General features: G+C 42.5%; 1 pseudogene; it reads right to left on the minus strand.

Moving 5' to 3' along the window:
* Positions 1-227: 227 nt before the first annotated feature.
* On the minus strand, positions 228-1,014 carry LOC129653973 (40S ribosomal protein S4, X isoform-like; annotated as a pseudogene).
* Positions 1,015-6,762: the final 5,748 nt, after the last annotated feature.

Genomic DNA, 6,762 nt, shown 5'->3' on the forward strand with positions numbered 1-6,762 from the left:
TTGCTTAAATTTAACCCCGAAGATCTTTGCCATCTCTTGTCTTTACGGGTGGTGTAGGTTTCTTTCTGTAAGAAGCACTTCTGAAGTGGCAAAGAAAATACCACAGGATTAGAGTAAGTTTAGTAAAATCATAAATATTGCTTTCAATCTTCTCATTTTTTTTATTAATCACTTGGTATTATCTTTAAGTACAAAGACTTTTCCAATCATATCACATAGAGATCATTTTATCCACTGCTCTGTTTGGCTACCAGTCTCCTGTCTCTCTCCTCAGCAATGGTAAGGCGAATACCCTTTCTACAGGGAAGAGAGATCCACCATTTGTTGCCTTTGCCAATAATGAAAATGTTCGAGAGCCATGTGGCAAAGCTGTTGCTGTTTGCATCTTTCATATGAACCACATCAAAAGAACCTGATGTCTCTCCCTGTTGGCAATCACACCAATTCTTCCCAGGTTAGCACCTCCAGTCACCACGCACAGGTTTCCAGTGTCAAATTTGATGAAATCAGTAATCTTGCCAGTCTCCAAGACAATTTGAATGGTGTCATTCACCTTGATGAGGGGATTGGGGTAATGGATGGTGCGAGCATCATGGGTCACCAGATGAAGGATTCCTTTTGTCCACACAAAGATCTTTTTTACTTTGCACAGTTTATACTTGGCCACCTCAGGTGTAATATGATGAACAGCAAATGATCCTTGGTGTCACAGATCAAATGAAAATTCTCTCTAGTCTTATCAATGCTGATGACATCGATAAAACCAGTAGGGTAGGTTATATTGGTGTGGAGTTTGCCATTGTTGTTAATGAAATGCTGCATGCAAATCTTCATTTCATCTCCTGTTAGGGCATACTTAAACCTGCTCCTTAGGAGAATGATTAGGGGTAGACATTCCCTCAGCTTGTGGGGACTGGTAGATGGACAAGGGGCAAACACACCAGGCAGTTTATCCAGCATCCAGTGTTTTGGAGCTGCTACGTGCTTCGGGTGCTTCTTGGGACCATGAGCCATGGCTGTACTAGGCATGAAAAGAGGCCTGCCTTCTTCCCCATCTTCTCACTTTGCTCAACTATTTCTATTTTTCCATATTATTTTTCCTCATGCATACACATATCGGTTTAATTGCAATCAATTTGAATATTATCTTGAAATGTATATTAATTTTATACTATGAAGTCTCCCTCATATTTTATAGACTTTCTATTATAATTTTAATTTCTGTGTAATATTCCATCTTATTTGTGTAAATTTGTTAAATCATTATCAGACTGCTGTATGTATTTAGCTTTTCAACAAATATTTTCAGTGTATGGTATATACTTGGGACTGTACAAGGTTGACCTTTTTATGCTGTAATGAACAGTTTTGTGCCTATATATTTTTTCTTCTCTTTGTTACTTTAGGGTAGCTTCCTTGGAGTGGGATGACCAGGCCAAAAGCTGTGAATTTTTTCTGACAAATGCTTTGCATTAACAATCCAAAGTGATTGTACTATTATATCGTGACAAGCAGTACATGAGTACATTAATTTTGCCCTGTGCTCACTAGCATTAAGTGTTATCATTTTTTAATGGTTTTTCTAAAAGCATCATTTCCCACAAAACCCTAAAATAATCAGGAGAAAGCAGCGTTTACTGCCCTGAAGTTGTCCGTTTTCAGGTCATGCTTACATGATGGCAATGAGGTTTTAATCAGATAACTATGCTATCTTTTTATTTTTCTTTCATTGAAGTGTTTTCAGCTGAGGGGAAACGTTCAGCTATTGACTCAGATTCACATCATCCCTTTGCTTTAACACCTCCAACAAGTTCCTTGAAGACAGACCACATGAAGGCAGGGGTGAGCTGATGGTGGGTATGGAGGTGGTGACATGAAGTTGCCAAGTGACTCAAAACAGACCAGCCCCAACTCAGGGAGAGGCCATGTCTGGCACCTGCTGTGAGAGCTTCCCCCCAGCTCCCCCGCACTGGTCCTCCCACTCAGGCGGCTGCCTGCAGGAAGATCTTTGAAAGAAGAGGAAAGAATATCATATTCAATACCTAGAAAAAAGCATGATAGACACGGCTGGCTTCTAAAAATTGCTGAGCTTAATAGAAAAGACTTTTGAAATCTTGCTTGGATCCAGAAATCCTCACTCTGTAGAGCAGCTGATTCAAGATTTTTAAAAATGAATCTTCTCTTGTGGTTCTCTTCTTGCATTTACTCATGCATATTTATTCCCCAGTGTGTTTCAGAAAGGGTCTGGTGCACATTTCCTTTTCTGCAGAGGGAGATTGGAAATTTAAAAAAGAGTCAGGTTTCTCTCAAGCCAGGCAAGGCAGTGGGGAGCTCTGTTGAAGAGATATGGAGCTATGACTTCAGACTATTGCAGGTAAAAGTGAGAAATAGCAGAGAGCTACAGGCAGATAAGCAGGCTATTGCTAAAGACCATATTTAAAAAAAAATTTCTTAAAGAGATTCTGAACATAGGCATCCCTCATTTATTGTGCTTGACTTTATTGTACTCTGCAAATACTGCAGTTTTTACAAATTGAAGATTGCCAGCTCCATGTTATGAAATGATGGTTAACATGTGTTTTAGCAATACCATTTTAAAATTAAGGTATGTACATTGCTTTTTTAGTTCTTTTTAAAATTTTATTTATTTTTAAATTGAAATATGGTTATTTGGGCTTCCCTGGTGGCTCAGATGGTAAAGAATCTGCCTGCAATGCGGAAGATCCAGGTTCAATCCCTGGGTAAGAAAGATCCCCTGGATAAAAGAATGGCAACCCACTCCAGTATTCTTATCTGGAGAGTTCCATGGACAGAGGAGCTTGGTAGGCTACTGTCCATGGGGTCACTGTCCATTTGACTGAATGTTATTGTTGTCAGATGTACCCAGACCTGTCCAAAGAGTCGGACATGACTGAGCGACTGACACATTCACTTTTATAGTTGATTTACATTGATGTGTTAGTTTCAAGTGTACAGCAAAGGGATTCAATTATTTTTCAAATTCTTTACCATTATAAGTTATCATAAGATACTGAGTGTAGCTCCCTGTGCTACTCAGTAGATAAGGTATGTACATTGTTTTTTAAGACATAGTGCTCTTGCACACTTAATAGACTTCAGTGTAATGTGAACATAATGGGAAACCAAAAAAAATTTGTGTGACTGGCTTTATTGCAATATTCACTTTTTTGTGGTAGTCGGAACCAAACCCCCCACATCTGTGAGGTATGCCTATATTTTGAAGTGGATGCAGTGATCAATTCCTACAGGAAGAAAATACAATAAATGAACATCATTCTACTTTCTAAAACAGGGAAATTAATTTGCAGGCTCAGGGAAAACGGTGGATGGAGTGTATTGCCTTTGTGCTAGCTCTTAAGGAAGTATGTGCTGTGCTGGAGAAGACTGTATACCATTTGACTGAATGTTATTGTTGTCAGATGTACCCAGACCTGCTGCAGCAAATAGTAACCGCTTCCAGCCCATGGGATGGTCTCTGTGTGAGGCACAGGGCTCTGTCCTTGACCTTGGCTTTTTCCTGTTCAAGAACGTGACTCGACTGAGGAAAGAAACATTATACAATCCAGCAGATGGGACAAAGCTCAGAGGAACCTAGTAACAAGTGATGGCAGGACAGAGATTTGAAAATAATTTTAGTGGCCTGGAATTAAAAACTGAAACTGAAACTAACATGATGAAGTGAAAAACTTCAAAGATTGTAAAAAAGTAATTGTTCAACTACAGAACAAGAACGGTTCCTGGGAAAAGATCTGGGAGTAATGAGATGCAGCAGCTAAAGAAGTGATGGGGATTCAGAGACAGGCAGGCTCTAGATAAGCTTGAAAACATTTGCCTGCGGACGCTGGTCCAGCATTCCCCGGCCTGGAGGCCGCTAGAATTTCCATCTGAGGGACTCAGAGGCAGCAATGCAGTCAGAGCAGGCCCCCAGGAGGGTTAGAAGGCTTGAGAACAAAGAAAAAGCAAACAACACCCCCCCACACACACACACGCACAAACCCTACAAAAAATAGGAGTATTTTTAAAAAGTGTGAAATATAAAGGGGGACTTGAGAGTTATTCTTAAATCTTGCAATAGATTTTATATAGAAGTGGGACTGACTAGTTTTAGGTGACATTGTACACCAGAACTGGTTCTCTAAACCTCTCTAATCCCATCTTCACCCACTCGGTTCCCAGCAGCTCCTCTAACAAGGCTTCCCTGAGTGTCTGGAAAAAATATCAGCCCATCATCCTTTCTCCCATACTCCTCTTCCTGATGTGTTTTTCTTCACTGCACATGTAAGCAACTGAATGCTGATATTTACTTGTTTCTGGGCAGCTTTTGAGAGACAGCATGCCTTGGTGAATGATGCTAGGCAATAGAGTCTGACTTCCTGGTTCAGAGCCCAGTCTTATTTCTTTCTAAGCATTTGACTTCAGGCATGTTTGTTGACCTTTCTGAACTCCTCATCGCTTCCATCTCCTCGTCTATAAATGGGAGATCGTGAGCGTACCTGCTTCACAGGGTGAACTTGTGTTTGGTTTCTCAGTAGTGTCTGACTCTTTGTGACCACATGGACTCTAGCCCGCCAGGCTCCTCTGGCCATGGGATTCTCCAGGCAAGAAGACGAGTGGGTTGGCATTTCCTCCTCCAGGGGATCTTCTGACCCAGGGATCAAACCCACATCTCCTGCATCTCCTGCATTGCGTGGATTCTTTACCTCTAGAACCATTGGAGAAGCCCCTCAAAGGGTAGTTGTAAGCATTAAATGAGTGTTTTCCTGCCAAGAGCTTAGCTGCATACCCACCTATGTCCTCAAAATCTGTTTTCTGTTCTTGTTTTTCATTATTACCACAGAGGAATGCAGACCCTCCAGAAAAGCAGGAACTCTGTTATGTTTTAGTCCTATGACAAAGTAGGTGCTCTCTAAAAATTTATTGAGCCAGTAAGTTTAATGGGTGGAAGTTTCAAGCAGCCAGATGGTATTTTGTTGTAAATGGGAAGGAACTTGCCCCAAATCAAAGCTTGTTAAGATCAGAAAGGCTGTCTGGGAGGTAATGGATCCAGACACCTGAAATAATGAGGAAGGGGTTGGTGGTCCTCGATTTGGGTGTGGTACAAAACATCTCTGCTTAGAGTAGGATGGAGGATCTGTAGTTTCTGAGTGAGGAAGTGATCTGATGATGAGACAAAGATCATCACTGACTTCATGCCAGATTTGGCTCCTTTGTGGGCTTTCCAGGTGGCCCAGTGGTAAAGAATCTGCCTGCCAAGTAGGAGATGCAGGAGATGTGGGTTTGATTCCTTGGGTTGGGAAGATGCTCTGGAGTAGGAAATGGCAACCCACTCCAGTATTCTTGCTTGGGAAATCCCATAGACAGAAAAGCTTGGAGGGCTACAGTCCATGGGGTCACAGAGAGTCTGACATGACTGAGCAACTAAACAATAGCAACAAGGGTTCCTTTGTGTGTAAATACCACAAACAGACCCTGGGGCTTACAGCTCACTGGGAAGCTGGAGAAGCAGACTTGGCAAACAGGAGGGGACCGGTGTGGTCCTGGTGGGTCAGGAGGCAGGGAGCACAAAATACTTTAATCCTAATTCTGAGTGATATGTCTTCACTGGCTTCTGCAGTGTGAATGGGGTGGATGTTCTCCTATGAAGACCCGCAAAAGAGGAAATACCCGCAAGCAGGAAGTAGTTTGGTTGCTGGGGAGTATGGTCAACATCCCCTGTCCCAACCTGTTGAATGTACATCTTCCCAGTGAGCTCTGGCGCTGGGAGAACAGTCTTGTTCTGCAGACCTGGGTCATGAAGAGAATATGTGCTCAATCCCCAGCCAGCAGCCTCTCCTTTGCTTTTATTCATCTGCCAGTCATCCCACTTGGTGATGTGCTGTGTCTCTTCATGGGCCACAGTTGATGCCTCACATGAGGTGACTTGGTGACTGTAACCTTAATGGTCTCGTGACACCAACAGTGCTTCCCTGGTGCTCAGTGGTAAAGAATCTGCCTGCAGAGCAGGAGAAGTGGGTTTGATCCTTGGGTCAGGGAGATTCCCCTGGAAAAAGAAATGGCAACCAACTCCAGTATTTGAGCCTGGGAAATTCTATGGACAGGGAAGCCTGGTGGGCTACAGTCCATGAGGTCACAAAAGAGTCAGACACGACTTAGCGACTAAACAACAACAAACACTAACAGTAGTCCTGTCATATTCAGAAAAATGATCACTACCATGTCTGAGACTGCTCCAGATGTCAAGCACTGAGTCTGGCCATTTACATGCACTATGGCTTTAATTTTGGGGGCTCCAAAATCACTGCAGATGATGACTGCACCCATGCAATTAAAAGACACTCCTTGTAAGAAAAGCTATGACCAACCTAGACAGCATATTAAGAAGCAGAGACATTACTTTGCCAACAGAGGTCCATCTAGTCAAAGCTACAGTTTTTCCAGTGGTCATGTATGGATGTGAGGGTTGGACTGTAAAGAAAGCTGAGTGCCAAAGAATTGATGCTTTTGAACTGTGGTGCTGGAGAAGACTCTTGAGAGTTCCTCGGACTGCAAGGAGATCCAACCAGCCAATCGTAAAGGAAATCATTTCTAAATGTTCATTCGAAGGACTGATGCTGAAGCCGAAACTCCAATGCTTTGGCCATCTGATGTGAAGAACTGACTCATTGGAAAAGACCTTGATGCTGAGAAAGATTGAAGGCAGGAGGAGAAGGGGACTACAGAGGATGAGATGGTTGGATGGGA

Source organism: Bubalus kerabau, chromosome 5 (assembly GCF_029407905.1).
Source record: "Bubalus kerabau isolate K-KA32 ecotype Philippines breed swamp buffalo chromosome 5, PCC_UOA_SB_1v2, whole genome shotgun sequence".
Lineage (NCBI taxonomy): Eukaryota > Metazoa > Chordata > Mammalia > Artiodactyla > Bovidae > Bubalus > Bubalus kerabau.